Source organism: Marmota flaviventris, chromosome 3, assembly GCF_047511675.1.
Source record: "Marmota flaviventris isolate mMarFla1 chromosome 3, mMarFla1.hap1, whole genome shotgun sequence".
Taxonomy (NCBI): Eukaryota; Metazoa; Chordata; class Mammalia; order Rodentia; family Sciuridae; genus Marmota; species Marmota flaviventris.
In genome coordinates, this window is record NC_092500.1 from 78,117,375 (window position 1) to 78,140,387 (window position 23,013).

Genomic DNA, 23,013 nt, shown 5'->3' on the forward strand with positions numbered 1-23,013 from the left:
GGCTTTCCTCTCTTATACATAAAATAACTGCTTGAAGTCTTAAACATGATTTTGCAGAATATACTGCTATTGTTCATGAACTAGATAACTGTGGGAAGAGCAAGATGACAACTGAGTAAGACCCTGCAGTGATCAGTTCCCCACAGACACACCAAATTGACCAGGTATTCATGAACCAAACCACCTTAACAAGAGCTAAGGAAATCAAGTGAGAGGCCATAGTACCTGCTTCAGTACAGCATAACAAAAAGGGGCACTGAAGAAGGCAGGAAGGAAAGAGTCCCCTATAACATCATCCCTCCCCCAACTCCAAACAGCATAGCCATGGAGAGAGATGCCTCTCCCTTGGAGAACACAGAGAGAATTAAGTCCAGGCCTTAGACCTGAGCCCAAGTACCAGGCCTGCAGGGAGAAACCCGTGCTGGGCATGGCCCCTCAAACCCTCCCACCAGGCCAAAATCCATGCAGCCACTGGAACTGCTCAGCCAGGTGGCTAACTGACTCCCATCCCTCCCCAAACCTTAGGCAGCAGAACTAGCAGCAGGACTCCACCCACCTGGGACATGGCACCAAAAGGAGTACAAATCCTCCCTCTTGCAGCGTATGCCAGGCCTGCTGCTGTAAGAACCAGTGTCTGATAGAAAAGGAAAGCCTTATATAAAAGCTCAAGTTCACAGATGGAGCTTGGGTTTGTATACAAGCCCAGGCAGCAGGTGGAAACCTTTGTACCTACAGGACAGACTGGAGTTTTAGCTGCTTCATTTCCAGCCTTGGAGTGAGCCCAGGGCATTTCTTCGGGAACCACAAAAAGTTCTGTATGGCCAAAGCCATCTTGATCAAAATTTAAAAAGCAGAAGGAATTATCCCACTTGACTTCAAACATGCTACAAAACTACAGTTTTCCAAACAGCTCAGTATTGGCATAAAAGCAGACACATAGACCAATGGAACAGAATAGAGCCTAGAAATCAACCCACACACATAGAGGCAACTGATTTTTTTACAAAGGTTCTAAGAACATACTTTAGAGAAAGGACGGTCCAAGAAGCGTCTCTCTCCTGGCTATGCTGCTGAAAACTGAATATTCACATGGAGAAGAATGAAACTAGCCCCCTAACTCTCCCCATGTACAAAAATTAACTTAAAGTGTGTTAAGTAATCAATTGTAGACATGAAACTGCTGGAGGAAAACACTTCAGGACATTGGAATGGTCAAGGATTTTTTAAATAAAACCTCAGAAACAAACACAGAAATAGAGTAGGGGGATTATACCAAACTAAAACTATTTCTCACAGCAAAGGAAACAATTGACAGAGTGCAAAAACAACGAGAAGAATGAATGCAAATATTTGCCACACATATATCTGACCATGGGTTGATATCCAGAACATGTAAGGAACTCTAAAAACAAAGGAGACGGAAAAGAAGAAGAAAGGCAATAAATCTAAATATTTCTCAAAGAAAATATACAAGTGACCAAAAGGTATCATTCAGTGTTACTAATCATCAAGGAAATGCAAATCAAAACCACCATCGGATATCACATCACTCCAGAAAGAATGGCTATTATTAAAAAAAAAAAACTAAAGATTCCAAGTGCTGGTAAGGATGTGGAAATAAAGGAACACTTGCACACTATTGGTGAGAATGTAAATTAGCACAGTCATGATGGAAACCTCAGAAAAGTAAATTTAAAACTACCATATGATCCAGCAATCCCTCTCCTGGGTGAAGAAGTTAATATGTTAAAGAGGTATCTGCATTCCCATGTTCGTTGCAGCAGTATTCACAGAAGCCAAGGAATGGAAACAACCTAAGTATCCACCAACTGATGATTTGAAGATGTTTTGATACAGATAACATACATATAACAGCCATGAAAAGGAATAAAATCCTTTTACTTGTGGCACCATAGATGGAAACAGGGATCAATCATTATGTTAAGTGAAATTAGCCAGGAATAGAAAGACAAGTACCACATGATCACTCATAAGCAGACTAGATCACTCATAAAGTTGATCTAGAAGTCAGGAGTATAATAATGGTTACCAGAGTAGAAGAGAGGGAGGAAGAGGGAAAAGACGAGCAATGAGTCCTAAGTTACAGATATGTAGAAGCAAGAAGCTCTGGTGCATATTCATTGCACAGTAGGGTGATTATAGATAACAAAAATGTAATATACAATTCAAAAAGCTAGAAGAAAGGGTTTTTAAAAGATTTGACAATAAATAAATGATTAATGTTTAGGGAGATAATTTGGGGGTTTTTTTGTTTGGGTTTTTTTTTTGTTTGTTTGTTTTGTTTTTTTTGGTAGCAGAGATTAAACCAATGGATGCTTAACCACTGAGCTACATTCCTCAGCCCTTTTTATTTTAAGAAAGGGTCTTGCTAAGGTGCTTAGGGTCTCACTAAGTTGCTGAGGCTGGCTTCAAACTTGCGATCTTCCTGCCTTAGCCTTCTGAATCACTGGGATTAGACAAGTGTGCCACCACACCCAGCTCATATGTTTCACCTGAATTAAACATAACACATTATATACATGTATTGAAACATCACGTTACCCCATTAATATGAATATTCTTTAAATTTAATGTATCCATTAAGAAATAAATTTAAGAACAAACTTAAGTTTTCCAGAATATGAAGAGTTTATCTACTACCTTATTTTATATTAAAAGAACAGAGATAATGAAGCTGAACTTTTTTACCCACACACCAAAACTTTCACCCATTTTTATACTTACAAGGGAGGAAGAAGAAATTTTTAGTTTTATTTTGCCTTTCCAAGAAATGGTTCTCAGTCTTGCTTGTATTTTTTTAAATAAACCAGTCACTGATTGAATACTTTCAGTCACTATTCTGTACATCTTATAAATTACACCTCTGTAAATTTGGATTCTATTGCAATAGGATGCACCAAGCACCATTATTACTTTGCATTACTTAAGTGATTTGGGGCTTAAGGGGCAGGAGGCAGCATAATATATTCAATTCAATTCCAAAATTATTGATTGATCTCCCTCCAGAAATAAAGCACTGGAGTGAGCACTATGAGAATGTACTGATTAATAAAACACCATCTCTAACTCTCAGCAGTTCAGTCTAGCTCTCAAAGAACTAGGTTGGATATAATACATACTCTTGAAATACAGCAATAATGAATGCTCTGCTGTCTGTTTAGGAATGCTCTTCCTTTACAACTAAGTCCATTGGTGTTAGACTGACCACTGACCAACCTAACATCATTGTTAGTCCATTGATGTTAGATTTAAATCTAAATAAAAATAAAATAAAATAAAATAAATGCCATTTTAGGACCCTCTCACCAAGTCCTACCAGTCTTACCCAGGTTCTTTCTGATCTCTGTGGGTACATAGGGGTACCTTTTTAAGTTAGGACTTCTCTCAAAATAGGCCTGTCTTAAAATTGTATGTTGCCCTCAGGCTCAATTTCTACAGGTGACTTACTAAGTAACAACTAGCAATTAGTAACAATCCAGTAAAGTAAAATCCAATCATTTGTAAGAAATGAACAGCAAAGGTATCTACCTGGGCCTCCTACCCCCTGCCAACAACTTCCACTTCTAAAGTGTAAAGGTGCATTCTAAAAGCCACTCCACCTGTAACATTTTATCTAACCCCTCTCCCCTAAAAATTTAAGGGATGACTTACATGAGTTAAATGGTGAGATTAGGTAGCTACAGTAATAATTGGGGAGATATTTGAGAAAACAAGGAGTTTCACAATCCATTCATATTGTTATATAAAGGAAAGGCCAATATGCATGTGCATATATATAGAAAATGCAACACTAATGAGAAGACCGTAATAAGTCAAGGGCTCTATCCTTTGTTATGACTAAAAGCCTTTTCTTCAGAAATCCAATTCTGCTTTATCTATCCTCTGAGGAGATGATATAAACTTGATCCTTCCCTGAGAACAACTGTCAAAAACATTGGGAGGGAGCAGGTAAATAAATATATAGATATAATTTCACAAGGGGCACTAAAAGAATCTTATTGTTTGTCTTTCACAGCCAGAGGGCTCACTATAAAAAAAATCTAAAGAAATTACTACCTGAAGAGGTTAGAAGTTTTTCTTATTTTCATATTTAGAAAACAACAATCATATGAATTCATCATTTTTCTTTCAAGAAAAAAATTTTGTCTGAGAATTAAATTATAGAGACAATTTGTCTCGATTCTACTGCAATAGCTCCACATATATTTGATTTTGCATGCAAATATAGGTACGGATATTTATTTTTTGCAAGTACCTTCCTGTTCGGAAAAAGGAAATCAGTGAGACCGAGAACTGTCTTGTTTTGCCATTTTTGTCAAAGAACCCAGGTAACTGAAAAGAGAATATCAAAAAACAGGATCTTCTTTCTGGAAAAAAAAAATGGGAGCAATTTCATAAAATCTAGGAAGGCAGCTGTCAGGAGACAGAAGAAAAGTCTCCTTAATACTGTAGAATCAGAGGCCTGAAAGAAACCTGGGTAGTTTATTTAACTTACTGCTAATCTCACATCTCAATCATTTTGCAGAGAAGTAACCCTACTGTTTGTTCATCCTCAAGCAGAGAAAGGTTTCACAACATTCCAAACAATTCACAATGATCTAGCAAACTTTTGAAGGACATTCAGCTTCATGTATTTATACAGACTTTTCCTTCTCTCTTTATGTACATTTAAATCCTTAGTGAAGTGTGAGAACAAGGGCTGTGGTTTCTACATCATGACTGCCATATTCTGTTATTTATTATTGTTCCTGAATTCTCTCTTGCAAGACCTAAATAAGCTTACTTTCACATACCTTTCCTAATATATGCCAAGTAGGTCATTTAATATAATCTCTAAAGCATTTGAGTGATTTGTGTCTGAACCCTGTCCATTTTTTCTATATCTCTAATTAGACAGGGAATCCAAATGTCATCAAGAAAGCTAATATTTTTTTAAATATTTTTTGCATTATCATCAAACAATGCCATAATTACCTTAAGAATGATTGTCATTTTACTACCTTTAGTAGTACCATAAAAATAAAATTATTTATATTCTAAGTTAATAAACAAAAAGAAAAGGTCATTGAAAGAAGGAGCAGGAGCCAAGGAATGGGAGGAGCCTGTAGAAGCTGAAAACGGAAACACTCTCTCCTAGATCCTCCAGAGAGGAACAGAGCACCATGCTTACCCCTCAGTTTCTGCTCAGGGATAGAGGTATTGACTTCCAACATACAGAACCATAAGATGATAAATCAGTGCTGTTTTAAGCCACTAACTTTGTGGCAAATTCTCATCCTAACACTAGAAAATAGTTACACATCTTTGGAACTTGGATGTAAACCAATACTGCTTAACATTTTGCTGCTTTATTTAGGAACTGCTAGTGCCTCAATACAATTATAGCAAACATGACTAGTCCCATAATTGGTCAACAGAAATTTTGAACCATCAAAATGGAAATGTCAGTCATCAATGACGTATCTGGTTTATGTAAGAAAGAATGAAGAATTCCAATATCATGCTAAGTGAAATAAGCCAGTCCCCAAAAAACAAAGGCCAAATATTTTCTCTGATATGCAGATGCTAATTCACAGTAAGTGGGGCGGGTGGGTATTAGGGAAGAACAGAAGTATTTTGGATTAGAGGAAGGGGAATGAAAGGAAGAAGAATGAAAGGAAAGGAGGGAGAATGGGTATAGGAAAGATAGCAGAATGAATTGAATGTCACTCTCCGATGTGCATAGATCATTATACAACCAATGTAATTCTACATATGTACAACTAGAAGAATGAAAAGTTATACTACATATATGTCAAAATACATTCCACTATCATGTATAACTAATTAGAACAAATTAATTTTTAAAAAACACCAAAGCAGACTAATAAAGCCTTAAATAGCTAACACATTATCATCTGCCTAATTTTTAGAGTTACTGTTCCCTCCTTACCTCCATTGTTATGTCTCACACATTGTTCAAATATTTAAAGAGTGCCTAAGATTGAACTCAATAATGTAAGTTTCCCCATAAGAATCTAAAGCAAGGTATTAAAGATGTATTTGTATATCTATATTCATAGTAGCACTATTCCCAGTAGCCAAATGACGGAAGAAATTCCAGCATCCATTAACAGATTGATAAGGAAAATGAGGCATGTACATACAATGGTGCATTATTCAGTCTTTAAAAAGGAACTTCTGAAACATGCTACAATGTAGATGAACCTTGAAGACATTGCTGGTCACAAGGATATATACTGTATGGTTCCATTGATATGATCTACCTAGAATGGTCAATTCATAAGGACAAAGAATAGAATAGTGGTGCCCAGAGGATGAGAGGGAAAGGAGATTGGAGACTTTTTTGTGTTGTTTTTTTTTTTTTTTTTTTTAAAAAAAAGGTACAGTTTCAATTTTGCAAGATGAAAAAGTCCTAGACATCTGTTTTCCAACAATGTGACTGTACTTAATGTTACTAGAGTATAAATTTAAAATATTTTAATCTGAAGTTACATATGTGTTAATACAATAAATATAAAGATTTTTAAAATAGATGTGCTAATCCTCCATTTAAAATAACAAGATGGTGAACATTCAGTTAAAAAAAAAAAAGAATTCCAAAGAGAATCCTTACAAAGGAAATAAACCTCAACCCAAGATGGAACGATTGGCCAAGAAAAATATGTTCATACATTTTAGGGTAAAATATTTATCATTTGTATATAGCATTTTGTAAGTCCTATTTTACTAATTTTCCAATTAGCAATCAACTCTCTCTCCCAATCATAGTAGACAAAAAGGGCTTTCATAAAAATAGTAGGAGTAGCCACACTGGCAGCAGCAAGAAGCAAGGTTGAAGATCTAAGAGTGGGTAGAAAAGGTTGTGGAAAAATTCTTAAACAATATGCTCAAAGCATTGAAATATGAAAAATGGACTTTGAAGCACCATATTATATTACTATATTTCCATGTGATGTAAAAACTGACTTTTATAACAACAAACCTGTGTTGTTAAAAAATTCTTTTCAATTTCTTTGATATAAAGAGAGAAACTAAGAAAAGAACAGGGAAGAAGAGCATGAGGAAAAGATTAACATTAAACAGAGACGAGTGGGTGGAGAGAAAGGGAGAGAGAAGGGAAACTGTATGGAAATGGAAGGAGACCCTCATTGTTACACAAAATTACATATAAGAGTTTGTGAGGGGAAAGGGAAAAAAAACAAGGGAGAGAATTAAACAACAGCAGATGGGGTAGAGAGGGAAGATGAGAGGGAAGGGGAGGGGGGATAGTAGGGGATAGGAAAGGCAGCAGAATACAACAGTCATTAATATGGTATTATGTAAAAATGTGGATGTGTAACCGATGTGATTCTGCAACTTGTATTTGGGGCAAAAATGGGAGTTCATAACCCACTTGAATCAAATGTATGAAAGATGATATGTCATGAGCTTTGTAATGTTTTGAACAACCAATAAAAAAAAATTCTTTTCAAAAACAATAGAAACAGAAACAAGAAAAACATTTTAAGAGCTTTTCATTAAAACAGGCAAATGTGTTAATCCTTCAAAAACTTTAATTATTGGAAAAAAATAATTGGAAAATTCCCTTAAGAATTCTGAAAACAACTAGAAATTATTTTCATCAGCAAATGGTAACACAATCTTAGTGCCAATGAGACATCTACATTCACATTTGCAATTGCAAGATGTTTAGAACTGATTTCTGAGCTTACCTTGTAGTGTTGTACAGATATCTCTTCACCAACTGCCTCCTTCAAATATTCCATCCTTATTTGTACAAGAGAATATTTGTATACTTAAAGTGAAGCATTTTTTGAACCCATATTTTACTCTAAGGGAAAGTATATGTCACTAAATATTTGTTAGGGGATTTTACAAACATTAATAATTATAAAAGTGGCTTTTTCCTTTATACTTTTAATAGAATTGTTTAAAGCTTTTAACCTCTCTGGAATACTTCAACTATATTGAAGTCATTTGTTATTCTGGGTTTTAATGTCATGTTTCTTTCTGTAAAACAATGATTTTGTCATTTGTTACCTTTACGCTCTTCCTTATTGAATTCAGACTGGTACAGCAGGCTGTCTATCAGAGACAATGAAATAAAAGATTTTGAGAAATGGGATTTGCATCCCTTTAAAAAGGAAAAAAGAAAACCCTAGACAAGAAGGTTAAAATACCAATTCTGTCAACTTCTGTCATTTCTAAGAGCCAAGTTAACCATTTCAATACCAAGCACACCCCTTTCCACTTCTCTGAATATATTACAAAGGGGGGAAGTGAAACATAATCATGTTTCCTGTTGGACATGAAAACCCCCAAAATAATGTGGCCTGGGAAAACGGAATGAAAAAGGAATCCATACATTGATAGCATTGATCCTTTTCCAATACTTTCCTTCCCAGTGACAAAACAAACCCTGGGGAAAAGGTGTCCATCAAACCTAGAATGATAGTCTCTGGGAAGAGACTTAAGCATTGATCTCTCCTCATATAAATTCGTTCCAGATACTGGCCACAGATCCCCCACCCTCCACCCTTCCCAGTAAAAACAGATCCCAGATACTGACCACTGACCTCAGAACCTCCACAGTTTAGTTAAAAAAAAAATTCTGAGTGCTCAAACTGACACATTCATTCATTAGTGAAACAGACCCAGAACTCCTGAGTACCCAAACTGACGGCTCACTGATTAAATCATCTCTCAGTATACCCTATATAAGCCCAGACTCTTCCATTGTCCAGTGACTCATTTTCCACATGAAGAGTGGGTCCATCAAAGGAGCAGCACCTCATCCCTGCATACCCCATTCCTGTGTGAAACTTCATCCATTCCTAAATAAAGAGTTGAGCTGATCTGTGAAGTTTGCATCTGGCCACATCTTTTTGTGTTAACAGTTCCTTTTGAATTTGACTGGAAAGCTTAGGCAAGAATCATCACTCCACAGAAATGGGAGAGGGGAGAGAAAGAGAGGGAGAGAGCAAGACAGACAGACAGAGATGAAGCATGCACACACCATGTCACCAGGAAGCATCTAATTTCCTAATAAAACCTTAAGGACCCATGTATTCATCCACTCACATTGCTGATGGTTAGAACTTGTCTCTTGAAATCTGTTCACAGCTCATTGCACTGTTAGCAATGATATGGGAACCTACCCCAAGGTTGTAAAAAAAAAAAAATACAAATTAAATCAGAAGACCATGTAGCTTAGGGTAAAGAACATTGGCTTTGGAATCAAACTTGGGCCTAAATCCCAAACCCAATTCTCATTAGTGATATGAACACAGCAGTTTCCTCCACTTCTGTCTTTTTCTGTAAAAGAGCTATAATAATATTTACTGAAACCTGAAATTTTCTGATTCAATTGGATAGTTTGCAAGAAGAAACAACTTTATGTAGAGCATAAAGGAATGAAAGAATTTAACACATTTCTCCCAGTTCTTTAAAAATCATAAATCTGTGAGATCGTGTACTTCACAATATAAATGGTACCATGAAGAAAAAAGCACTACATCCCCAAACTTCTAAAACTGTCTAATGTGTAGTTTAACTAAAATGTTAAAAAATATAATTTTTTGTATTTTGTATGACAACAATTTGAATATCAATATATAGATATACCATTCTAAAAAGCTTGAGTTTTTTTTCTATTTAGGATTACCATATGTTACAGTTATAAAGAATTTCCCTTCATTCTTGATGCTAGTAAGACCTTCATTCAAAAGCCATGTTCAGTTTGAGTCTGTCATGTGAAGATAAGGTAATTGAAGTAAAAATCTACAGAAATCAGAATAGTATATAAAATTAAGAGCAGTAAGACATGAAAATTCAGCATTATATGGCCTAACAAGTACACAATGGGCAGGTAATATGTAACTATTTTTCATTTTATTGCAATTCTAAATTCCTAACGTGTGGAATGCATTTAAGATTACTTTCACTCATTTTCTTCTCCAACTTCCCATGAGCTAAACAAGGTTTTTAACCCAAAACATTATATTTCTTCTCCAAAGCAAAGAAAATGTGTAAATAAATACAAATACAGGCAGAAAATTCTATTTTGTGTCCATCACTCAGATAATGAAGCAAGGAAGAATTCCAAGTCTGAAATCCATATGCACAAAATTCCAGAACCTCCAACTGAGCTTTCACAATGTAATTTTGTTTTGCTTTAAATTTCAGGTTATCAAACTCAACTTTATCCCAGTAACATACAAAGTCACATTGCAAAAGTTAACATGTTAGGGAATTTCTAATTATTTTAGATTACTTAAGGTACTAGTCCCTTACCACAGCATTGAGTTTGATTTGCTCCAAAGAAGATGCTTTCCTTGTGTTGAATGAATACATCCTGATGAGAGCAAGAAGTGTAGGAACTACTTATTAAAAAGATGTTTCTGACTAGAATACCCTAGCAAGCAAACTTTCAAACTTTTCCATAGAATTCTATTTATTTATTTATTTATTTATTCTATTTAGGTATATATGACAGCAGAATGCATTTTGATTTATTGTACACAAAGAGAGAACAACTTTTCATTTATCTGGTTGTACACAATGTAGCATCACACCATATGTGCAGTCATACATGTACCTAGGGTAATGAATTCTTTGAGAACATGATAGCTAACCATGTTTCCTGTGTCTTTCACTCTAAAATCTGGTTACATTTAGTAAGGTAGGAAAAAACTATATATTCATAAAGAGAACTCTTTAGTTATATGATTTACAGAGCTGAAGAGGTTCAACTTTTCTAGTCCTTTTTGACCTGCATATAAGAAATACCCTCATAATGTGCCAATCGGGAAGATGTCTTCATATTGATGGAATCTCCTATGTTTGCTTACATTTTAGAAAAAGCCTGAGGAAGAAGAAAAATGAAAGAAAGAATGACTAAAACATGGAAAGAAGGTGGGAGAAAGAGGCATGGGGAGCAACTACCCACTTCTCTTGTTTGGCTGTGCTTTAAAAACTGATCTCTTTGTCCTGTGAAGATAAAAACGACAGGTGGGGGCTCTCTTGTCTTCTTTTAGTAGTCCAAGTGCCTAGAAAAGCAGTTCCTTTGGTCACAAATACTATTGGTGTGTTTTGTTTGAACGCTTTCTCACTAAACACAGTCAGATCTGACCCTTCTCCAGCGGGGAAGAGAGGCATCCTGGCAAACATCTCTCTTCCTAGGTGGAGTCTGGAATCCATTGTCTACAGTGGCTTTTTCAGCCTGATGAGGACCCCCAACTCGAGAAGGTAGGTTTCTTTTCCTTTCAAACATGCAAAGGAACATGAGGTTTGTGATGGCCATTGGTTTTCTCTCCAAATAATAACATTATTTGTAAAAACGGCTATTTGTGACACAGTGCAGTCACTCAAGATCTGGTCCTGTGGTGTTTTCTGTTTGTTGCCAGCAGTTACATTATCTTTTATAATGGCACTGGCTCGCCACAGTTATAGCTTAGCCCATTTTTTTGTCTTGAACAAGATAGCAGAATTGTCAACTGCTTGCTTAACCTTATTCCTTCACATCTCTACCATTATTTCATCCACAAAGGAGCCTAATGCAATTGTATTTCAGTTGAAGAAGTTGAAGGTTTCTCTTAAGAGCTCCTTACAAGGCTCCTAATAAATCTAAGCCCTTGGCCCACTTACTCTTCAGTTTTCCATGTCCCTCCCACCTCCCCTCTCATTCACCACCTTCACTGTAGCAATCATGGCTGATAGGATTTTGCACCTTTTGTTACATTCTTCCTCTTAAGAGCCTTCTCAAGGATCCTCTTAACCAAGACTATGAGTTGCAACTAACAAAATGTTTCAAACAAGCATAAACAAATAAGGGGAATTTTATTGGCATAGAGGATCACAAAACCCAAGAGCAGGAGCTGAGGATCTCTCATGGGGTCCACGTCCCAAAACCCAGTAACACTGGCCATCACACTATTCTTGACCCTGGGTGCAGCAGTTCCTTCCATCTTTCCCTTGCTTCACTCCTGACTTCATGGAGTCAGTCTGCACATGGTCCTCAGTGGCCTCTTCTTCAGGTCACAAAACTAACTAGTTCTTTCCAATCGAATGCCAAAGTCCAAGAATTAAGTACCTCACAGCACCTGGGTCAATTAGGTGCCCCAGTCCTTTCACTGTGACCAAGGATCCAGTTATGTAGTTCAGACAAGTCTATTAAGATCCTATATTGAGAACACAGGAAAAGAGCTGTATGACAAACTAGATATATGCTAGAAAGATTCCCTAAAATGCTTGAGATGTAAGTTATTTTAAATTAGTCCCATTTTGTTTATTTATTTATTTACTTGAGGGGGGTACTGGGAATTGAACTCAGAGGCACTTGCCCACTGAGCCACATCCCTAGCCTATTTTGTATTTTATTTAGAGACAGAGTCTCCCTTAGTTGCTTAGAGCCTTATTTTTGCTGATGCTGGCTTTGAACTCACGATGCTACTGCCTCAGCTTCCTGAGGCTCTGGGATTACAGGTGTGTGCATTTTATTATTTTTTATTAGAGCATTATAGTTACACATAGTAATTAGGTTCATCCCAACAAATTCATACACGCATGGAATTTGATTTCAGTTTCTATTCTTCCCCCTTATTCCTCCCGTTCTCCCACCCTGATTCTTCTTCCTCTATTCTACTGATTTTCCTTTCACTCATTTATTTCAGGTTGATTTTACTTAATATGAAGTTAAAATTCCCTGTGGTATATTTCTATGGGCACATAGCATGGATGAAGGCACTTTTTATATAATGGTCTTGTCTTAAAAAACTGGTGTTTTAGCCTCTACACTGGCACTAACAATATTTTTGAACGAAGACAAGTGAAAAGTCACCCTCAGGCTGTATGATTTACAAGTTCCTTCCAGCATTAAAACATAGTAATTCTATGTTCATCTAAGATTGGTCCTTGAAATGGTCGTTGTTCCCACATGAATAATATTTTGTAGCTTAATAATTTTAACTGATTTCCCTGTAGTTACTCTGGGCCAAATACAATTCTGAAAGACTTACATATATTATCTACCATGCAATTCTGACACTAACTACTCAGAGGTATGTCAGACTTCATGGTTTAAGGACACAGTCCCTCACAAGACACCAGCTGCAAGCTCAGGGTTTCCCAGGCCACCTGCACTCTGACCAACTAGATATGCTCCTCCCCACCCCTAGTTTTGAAAATTCTCTAAAACAACTCAAAGAACTGAGGAAGTCTCTACTTATACTTTCATCATAAATGATAAAAATCAGAACCAGCTAAATGAGGAGACACACACAGAGCAAGGTCTAGGAGGGTCCTGGACAAAGTTTCACCCACCTGGCACATCAGTGTATGAATGTGGATCGCCTGAGTTTCAGGTACCCAGAGTTTTTATTGGGGTTTCATTACATAATTGGATCATTAACCACATGAATGAGCCTAATCTCCATTCTTCTCCCCACAGGTCAGGAGGGCAAGTCAATATCGCCTGACTCAAAGCCCCACCCCTCTAATCATATCATTGGTCTTTTGGCAAGACCAAGCCCCATCCTGACTACCCAGGGACCCACCATACATCACCTCATTAGGTAAACTCAGGTGTAGTCCCAGGCTGACTATGAATAATAGTAACATTTCTCTCACTTAGGAAATTCCAAGGGTTTAGATTCTCTCTCCAAGAGACAAAGGCCAGCTATATTCTTGATTACATAACATTAGCTCATTTTATTCTTATAACTATCTTTGAAGTATAAAAATTTATTTTCACAACTTTACAGATCAGAGGGTGGTTATGTAACTTTTCCAAACTTCACAAAGCTAGTAAATAGACTCTAATTTCAGACCCTGTGTTTTTAAATGCTATATATTTCATCTTTGAATAATTTGGCCTTTGTTTAGAAATCTGATTTTTAAAAAACTATATATCTAAAGTCATAAAAAAAAATTTTCTGACTTACCATGTCCTTACTTTCCAGCTTAAAGATAATAACATCCAAATTTTTCATGTGTAAAAAATAAATGTAGTTTAAATCAGGGCCACATGTCCTATTTTTCCTTTTAAAATAAAAACAAACAAGTGATAAATTCTTTGAAAATATGAAGATTTGATGGTTTCACAGCCTTTATCTCCAAGTGATTAGGTATAGAGAATATGGTGGAATGTGGGAAATGTGGCAGGCACTTTTATCCGAGTTCTGTGGTATTGATATTGATCACAGTAATTAATTCTAGTCACTGTGATATCAGCCCCAAATCTCAGTGGTCTACCATAGCACTGGTTTATTTTTCACTGATACAAAAAGTCCAGAGAAGGCTAGGCAATATATTCCTCTAGCCAAAATTTATGGACGCAGGATCCCTCCATTATATGATCAAACCATCTGTACTCCTTCTCTTGTAGGCACTCAAATGAGGGAGAGTGTGTGTGTACACCTGGGAAAGGTACACCGGATGCTTAACCTGCTTAGCTCAGAAGTGCACTTGTCCCTTCTGGTCATGCTCCATTGTCTTGACTGGTCAGACGTCCAACCTGACTGCAAGGGAGCATGGAAAATGAAGGTACAACACACGGACATCACCATGGGATCATTAAGAGTCCCTGTCACAGTTTGTCCCTTATTTACTAAATATCCACTTGATCTCTCCTTCCCAGTTAGAGAAAACATCCCTCCTAAGGTAGACCACCCAAAGACCCAGCCAGCTAAACCTACCATCCAGCGTCCACTCACCAGATGCATGGACTATGGAAATATTGCTCACCCTCTCTCCTCTGCTCTATTGGGAAAATCATCACTCACATCTGAGAGAGTGGTTACAAGAATCTAGTCTCCAACTACTATCTGTTAGACAAGGATACAGTGCTTCTTGGTATTTCCTGTGAACTGAAATTTAGGCTACATCCCTCCAGACACATGCTCAGTATACAACAGTAGTGCAGGGGCAAATACTGACACTGGAAATGTTTCCAAAAAGGGAAGGATAGAGACAGGTAGCAGTCACTCACTCACAGCAACTCTGAATTCTGAAAACACATGGTGAATTCTTCCTGCTCCAGCAGGAAGGAAACTGTCAGACTCAGCAGATGTTGTCTTCTGCAAGAATCTGCCTTGTTCTGTGACTGCAGGGCCCTACCCCTTATTCTTCTTGGCCACTCTTAAAATGAATGTTGAAGACTATGCTTTCAAAGTTGTCAAATTTATTGTCTGTTTATAGAAGGCTAGGATACAACAATTAAGTCTTAAATAGTAAAAGGCTTTTTACCCCAGATCTTGACTTCTTCAGCAATATAATGCCTCTGAAAACCTAGTAGGTTTCTCACCTATTACTGCAATTAGTTCTATGTGCTAATAGCCACACTCATCATTTATCTTAGATCCAATTCTCAGACTAATTTTTTTTTTTTGGACTGAGGATTGAACCCAGGGGCACTCTACCACTGAGCTACATCCCCAGCTATTTTTATTCTTTTATTTTTGAGACAGGGTCTTGCTAAGTAGCCCAGGCTGGCCTCAAACTGTGATCCTCCTGCCTCAGCCTCCAGAGTTGCTGGGAATACAGTTGTGGCCACCACACCTAGCTAATTTATCTTGTTCATTTCTCTTTCCTGAATCCCACTATCTTTCTTATTAATTATATGAGACTTTATAGAACAATGGATAAGAAGACCACATCCTTAGTCTTCCTTTGGAATGAGTCATATCATTCATCTGAAAATTTACAAGCCTTTATTTCTCTTACTGGTGGGATCTAGAAGCAATTAGCAGTAAATCCTTGAAGGCCTTGAATTACTGGGCTTTCTCTATTCCCCTTCCTTTTTTAAAACAGCTTTAATGAAGTATAATTTGCAAACAATAAACTGCACGTATTTAAAGTATGTCATTTGATAATATTTGACATACACACAAATTGTACACTGTAAATATTTATTAATCCCCATTAAATAAATATAATAAGTTGGACTTCATCAAGATTTAAAACTTCTGCTCTTCCAAACCTACTGTTAAAAGAACTGGAAATACAAGCCACAGACTGGAAGGGAATGTTTGCAAGTCATATATCTCTTAAAAAGCTTGTGTCACAAATATATAAATAACTCTCAAAGCACAATAAGAAAAAAACAAAGCCAAAAATTTTTACAAAAAGCAAAAGATTTGAACAAACACTTCTCCAAAGAAGATAAATATTGCCAATGAGCACATAAAGAGATGATAAAGTTCATCATTTATCAGTTGAGAAATGCAGATTGAAAACACAATGAAATATCACCACACCCCAATTAGAAAGCTGAGATTTAAAAAGATTCAGCATAGCACAAGCCTGGAACAAGCAAAACCTGAACACACCATCAATGCTGCATATTTATGAAGTCTCCTCTTCAGTACCAGTTTCTGTTTTGGTTAGCTCTTTAGCTGCCATAAAAGCCACCCACCAAATCTCAGGGGCTTACAATAAAAATGCTGTTCTCGTTTTTGCGAAGTCCTGCGTGGTCTAGTGGTACTCCTGAGAGGTCTAATGCCTCTCCTTCACTATTGAGTAGTCCTTCCTTCCATCTTCTGATGGGCCGGCCCTTCCATTAAGTGGTCCATTATCCCACAGTCCTTTTCTCCCCGAACATGTAGACAGGAGAGAGAGTGGAGCAGAATTACCATTTAGTGAACCACCTTGTCCTTGTCCCATAAGTGACACAAATCACTCTGCTTACATTTATTCTCCAGAAGAAATCACATGGCTAACCTAATTATTTTCTGCTGTAAGTAGTTGACATTTACTTGTTTAGTATATCTCCTCAGCCTATGTGCTGGAGTCTATCCTCTATTTCTTTCTGATAACCCTTGTTCCAAATCGTGTTCATTCCTTTCTAATTCCTTTAACTATTGAACCAGTTCCAATTGTCAAATTATTGAAAAAAAAAAAGTATTTACTCTATTTTTCCCTTAAAATCACCACCTTCTTTTTAGTCTCAGCTTTTTACAATTTCGCATTTGAATGGATGATCTACACATCCTCCCAGTCTTAATTAGCACAGAATTTTGACTGCTCTCTAGTCACCTGAGGACCCTCCCATAACCTTCAATCATTCTTATCATTGCCTGCTGCTCCCTTCATGATGCCCTCTCCTTGAAGCACACTTTCATCTTTTAGTTCTCTCCCTACCCATTCTGGTGTAGGTTCTTCAGAACTGCTAACTGGGCTCAGTACCTGGCCTTTTTACTCTTCTCCTTTTCCTGGTGTGAAATATCATGTTTACTCTTTTTTTTTTTTTTTCAAAATAAGTAACACCAAAATAATTCAATTTGTTTCTATAAACATTCTCACATTACTAAGGAATTGGAATTCTGGAGCTAGAAAAATGGAGCCAGCTAAACATGGAGTATGTGGTGTGTTGAGTGTGGAAGGGCTCCTTCAACTACAACCTCTTGTTTTTAAGGCAAATCACAAGAATCTGAAACTTGGCCAAGATCACACCACTGCTAACTGCCAGCAAAGCTGTTCTCCAATATCCTATCCCCTATACCAGACTGATTTTCTTTCTTTTTAAAATTCTGCTCAGTATCTTCCCACTGGTTTTCCAATTTACTCAGCATGAATCCCAAGGAAACTCTAGAACTGTCCACAGGAGATAGCTGAAAATATAAATCTTCCACGGAGAAAAGGCATCTGAATGCACCAAATCAAAGAAAAAGCAAGTATTGTCATTTCAAAATGTTTATTTCTATTTTAACGTGATACTCTAGTTACTTCACTGCATTTAAAATTTAATCCACAGGGCTGGAGATGTAACTCGGTGGCATGGCTCTTGTCTAACATGAAAAAGTCCCTGGTTCTATCCCCAGCACCACAAAAAAAAAAAAATTAATGTATAATTTTTAAACATTTCATGAGTGTGAAAGTATGAAATCCAATTTAGTAATAAATTGCACCCTCTTGTGATAATGAGTTTTTTTTAACATAAGACTAACCCTCTTATGAAGCATTATTAATTAGAATTTGATGAGTGGATTTAAGTTTGTCATGTTAATATTTATTATTTATTGTGGCAAGTAAGTGTCATTCAATTTTTCTCTGAAAGAAGTAGACAATTAGAAAATAACTTATCCAGTTAAGATTTTCCATGGATTAAGAGAGCAATGGTCCTACAGAAATAAATTTCAAGGCTCTCAAAATATTACATGCTTTCTATTAATGTCAGGGGTCCTCATGATGTTGATACAATGTTGGTGGTTTTGTTCCTTTTGAATTCAGAGTTGTACTATGAGGATACATAAATTTTTAATCCCAAGCAATTTATCTGACTATTTTTAAAGGTTTCTTTATGCCCTGTCTACCCAAATACTGTATTCTCCCTTATCTACAGTCTGCAACCACAGTCTGAAAATATTAAATGGAAAATTCCAGAAATAAGTAATTTGTAAGTTATAAATTGCTTGCCATCCTAAGTAGCTTGGTGAAATCTTGCACTGTCCCCCTCTACCCTACCTGGGATGTGCTTGTGTTCAAGTAACTCTTATTTACTTAATAATGGCCCCAAGTTGCAAAAGCAGCAATGCTGGAAATTCAGATATCATATTATAACATTCTAAGCCTTATAAAAAGGGGAATAAGAAATATCAAGGTTAATATGAAGATAGGAAATTAGCCAAGAGATGACTGGAAGGAAATTCAAGAGTATGTAATTGATGTAATATTAGAAAACGACACCAAATATATATATCATCAGTTAGTGAAACTCATTAATTTGGGCTCTATGGATGAGGAAAGTTTATTACATAAACAACTTGTCAATTAGTCAAGTAAAACTGAGTTAAAGAAATGAAAGAGTTTAGCTAAAAGCGTGTTTTCAAAATGAGAAAACCAGGATTACTGCTTTTGTTTATTGGTAAGTTCTTTGAAGTCCAAGGCCCATTCTCCTTCATCCTTAGAAAAAGGTACGAAAGAATTGGTTGGCTGCCTCTTCCCTGGCTGCTCCTGATGGAAGAAGAGATCACATTGTGCAAACAAGAGCTCATCAGTGGCACTTTCTGTCCTTAGGGGCTTTGGATGTCAAGAAAGGGATTAAAGAACCTCTGTATTTTGGATCTTGTTCCATCTCCATTATAAGGACCCTTTGGGGAAATCTTTATGCTTGTTTTGTTCTCTGGAGAAGGAGAAGGAGGAGGTGAGGGGAAATTTACGTAACACAGGACATTGGAAGTTTTAAAAAAGAAAAAAACAATACTACCACGTTGGAAAATTGGCCATTGTAATAAATGCAACTATGGAGGCAGACTGATGCAAAAGAAATGACTGAAAGACCCTTCTCACTTTTCTCCCTAGTTCCTCCCATCTATTTTCCATAATGGGTCATGGAAAATAACTCGGTTTTATTCATAACACATCTCTGCCCTAGACTTTCAATGACTCCCCATTGCTCCTTAACACATTCACCTGACTCTGCTACCCATTAGATCCTGCTTCACTCTCCAGTCCCTTTTTCCACCACATTCTCTCTCAAACTTCCCTGAGCAGCTGTACTGAATGCCTGAGGGTCCCCTAAAGCTTATGTTCCCTGACCCATACCTTTGAATATGCTGAGTGTTCTTTCCAACACACTCAGCACCAACCTCGTGACCCCTGCTCCCTGCCTTCTCACCTGATAACATTCACCCATACTCCATAGAGCTTTTCCCAAGGCTGACACGAATTGGATCTCCCTGATCCTGTAGTATCTCTTATTTGAATGAGTTAAGTACTGAGCAATTCAGTAACTAAAGTTCCAACAAGCAGTTCCTAATCAGAAACTCCCAGACATAGCCCTCACAGAATCCCTATAGACATGGGGGTTATGTTCTTCACTACTGGGAGATTAAATGGAAGTCTCAGTCAATATTCTAAGATAATAGATAATAGGTATCAAAATGAATTGCAACACAGACCATTCTATAGGAGCTATTTTGCCATCTTACCTCGTCTTCCTTCCTTAGTATAGCTCCTAGGGTTCAGAAACAGTAATCAATGGTTCACTAGTAAGAGCAGAAAAAAAGAGAACTCATTAGTCACATCCCTTTCTCCAGCTACCAAGGGGCTTCAAGCCTACAGAAGGACCTGGATAATAAGAGCAAGCACAGTTAATATTTAAGCCATTGTTTATTTGAAATGGTACCATATTGTGGTGTCTACACTGACATAGAATTAATGTTGTGGGCAGACTACACACTTTAAACTGCATGTATTGGGCAGAAAATTGGGTTTGCACCCCATTATGTGAGTTCACTAGATTGAGGAAGTTTTTAAATTTTTCTTTAAGTAAGTTCCTTGCAACTGGTTTTTAACTCAGCATAAATGGACTTCCAATTTCTTAAGTTAGAGTCATAGGAGGCTCTCTTTCAGCTATAAGATTATAGAGTTCTTTGGGCTTTCTTTTCTTCTCACTCATTAAAATTTCTTTATACATTTTCTTCAGTAACTGTCAAAGTCATGATGGTTCCCAGCAGCATACTTCCAGCCCAGACGTCTCTTCTGAGCTTCAAATTCATATTCAGAGTCATAACACCTTCAAGAGTGTGCAATCTGTGCGGTCACCCAGGGCCATCCTTTGGTTTGATACTCTGCTATAGCCATATTGAAATTATTAATAATACTTGAACAAGAGGCTCTGTGTTTTCATTTTGCAACTGAAATGAAATGAACCGGTCCAGCTCATCACCTACACTCCCGCTGCACAGGAAAAACAGAAATGTACCTAAAACTTAACATCTCTGAAACTGACGTGACGATCTTCCCCTCACACCTGAGCAGGACTCCCTAGTGCACTGGGGGCCGCCCTTTTCCTCTTAGAAGCCTTGGAACCATCCTGGGTCCCTCCCTGCGTCTTACATCCCACGTTGTAAAGGCCGTTGACTTTCTTGCTAAATCTCCATTTCATCTCCACCCCCCTCATTGTCACTGCTTCCACCCTCATCCAAACTGCTATTCTTTCTCAACGTGGCAGACTAATTTCATGACCCGTCTGCTTTCAACCACCTGTATCCTTTAGAAACCATTTCCTATGTGCTGTCAAGAATGATTTTTTAACTCCTTTGGATATATACTGAGGAGTGGTATAATTGGGTCAAATCGTGTTTCCAGTCCTAGTTTTGATTCCATGTTTGTGTAAATATATCAAAATAGATTCTATTGTCATGTATAACTAAAAAGAACGAAAATAAAAATGAATTTTTAATGCAGATCTTATCATGTCACGCATACATACATATAAACACTGTCAAACACACACACTTACAACTGCTGACAGCTTAACACCTTCTCCTGACTGCTAAGCTGCATTCTAAAGTCTTAGAATAACCCACAAACCCTGTGCTCCTGTCCCTTGCTACTAGTATTTCTTAATATGCTTACTTAATTGTCTTTCTCTCACCTCACCCTCACCTCACCATAAATTTGTGATTGTAAGTCTGTCTTGGTCTGTTCATCACCCTATGCCAGAACACGTATGACACAAAGAAAGCATTCAGTGAGCCTCTGATTAATACTGCATGACAAAAAATGTAGCAAGGAGGGAGGGAGATAGTACTGATGGCAGATATACTAAGGCATATTTCAAATCTTTATCTTGAGCCACCAAATGTCCTCCATCTTGTTTTGACTGGGAAACTTATAACTAAGCAGATCTGAACCTACCAATATAGACTCTCTTCTACAAAAATATGTCAGAAATGGCTGGGCACAGTGGTGCACATCTGTAATCCCTAGTGGCTCAGGAGGCTGAGGCAGGAGGATCACAAGTTCAAAACCAGCCTTAGCAAAAATGAGGTGATAAGCAACTCAGTGAGACCCTGTCTCTAAATAAAATACAAAATAGGACTGGGGATGGGGCTCAGTGGTCAAGTGCCCTGAGTTCAATCCCCAGTACCAAAACAAATTTTTTTAAAAAGTCAGAAATGGAAGAAAATGACATTGAGTGATATATAAAACATACAAAAGAAAATGGAACGCTCAGGAGATGAAAATACTTCAGTCTACATTAGTATGCCATGAGTAGAGAACTCACTAACCTCCAATTAAGAAACATACAAGACTGAAGCAGGTCAGATGTCCAATGTCCAAAACTCGGAGTGGTAAGGACAGCTGGTTGGGGAAAGTGAGGACCCATCTAAAGGAGGAAACTACTGCTCTGTGTTGACCAACTGTCACTCCCTGGGAGGACTGTTGTAGTGTCAGGCAGTACTATTTCTTTAAGAGACACCAACAGTCTAGAAAATGACTATGAAACTGTTCTATTTTAAAACAACATACAGTCCAAACAAACCATTTTGTTTGCATGTGGAGACTTCTGGTTTGTAGGTTCTAGTAATAGGGTTATTAATGGACACAAAGTGATCAGAATCTCCACATTGGTGGTTGATGATCCCACTTCCTTGGGGAAATTAAATTATGGGAAGAAGAGCAGTTTGGATTTGTAGGTTGAACTCATAATTGGGAGCAATAAGAAAGAAATGTTCCTCCCACTATGTGTTCAAATAAGAGCCTGCCACCAAGAATAATAAAAAACTTGGAAAATCAGGCACCTTTGCACCAAATTTTTTAGAGTGAATTAAGAGACTAAAGTTATGAGCTTTGGAGGTCTTCCTAAATGCTCACTGTTGGTTAGACTGATAAGGAATAAAAATGACAGTGATGGGCTGGGGATGTACATAGTATGCATGCAGCCCACGGTTCAATCCCAGCACCAAAAAAATAGAATTTTAAAAAAAAAAAAAAAAAAAAACAGTGATATTGAGTAAAGGAGTGTTGATTGAGTGCCACTAGTATGCTTCAACATATTAAAATTGGACTTATGAGAGGAAAGATATCTTTGGAGGGACAGATCAGGGCATCCATCCCAGCTAAGGTGATTGTTATCTTCCTATTCCCTGAGTCAACATAGGGCTCCACTTGGAAACAGGACTCACTTATCTGCTTCCAGTATGGCACACTGCCCACAGCTTTTAGTACCCAGTTATCTATCAACAGCCATTCAATAGTCCCCAG